The following is a 277-nucleotide window of genomic DNA, read 5'->3' on the forward strand; positions in this document are numbered from 1 at the left end:
CGCCCACCGGAGCCTCCGACCCCAGATTTGGGGTGGACTAAGATGAAACCACCTGCAGCCACGAGAGCCCCAAGCCAAGTATCCCGGCAGTGCACCCTCCTCTCCGGGAGCTGCTGCTGGAGTTGTCCCCGCCCCAGTGAGCACCAGTCCTCACTCCAGCACGGAGGGGACACGCAGATGGGACATCAGCACCCAAAAAAGCCTCATTCTGCAGCAAAATCTGGGATAAACAAGTCCCAGAAGCACCAGGGAGGGGGAAGGATCATGCACGGGGCAG

General features: G+C 61.0%; 1 protein-coding gene across 1 annotated transcript in view; it reads left to right on the forward strand.

The window, feature by feature from the left end:
- Positions 1-277, forward strand: part of ALX3 (ALX homeobox 3) — a gene marked incomplete at its 3' end in the record, with an annotated part of 4,451 nt that overhangs the window by 3,157 nt on the left and 1,017 nt on the right. The gene's annotated exons all lie outside the window — the stretch shown is intronic.

Source organism: Corvus brachyrhynchos, unplaced genomic scaffold (genome assembly GCF_000691975.1).
Source record: "Corvus brachyrhynchos isolate BGI_N302 unplaced genomic scaffold, ASM69197v1 scaffold67, whole genome shotgun sequence".
Classification (NCBI taxonomy): domain Eukaryota; kingdom Metazoa; phylum Chordata; class Aves; order Passeriformes; family Corvidae; genus Corvus; species Corvus brachyrhynchos.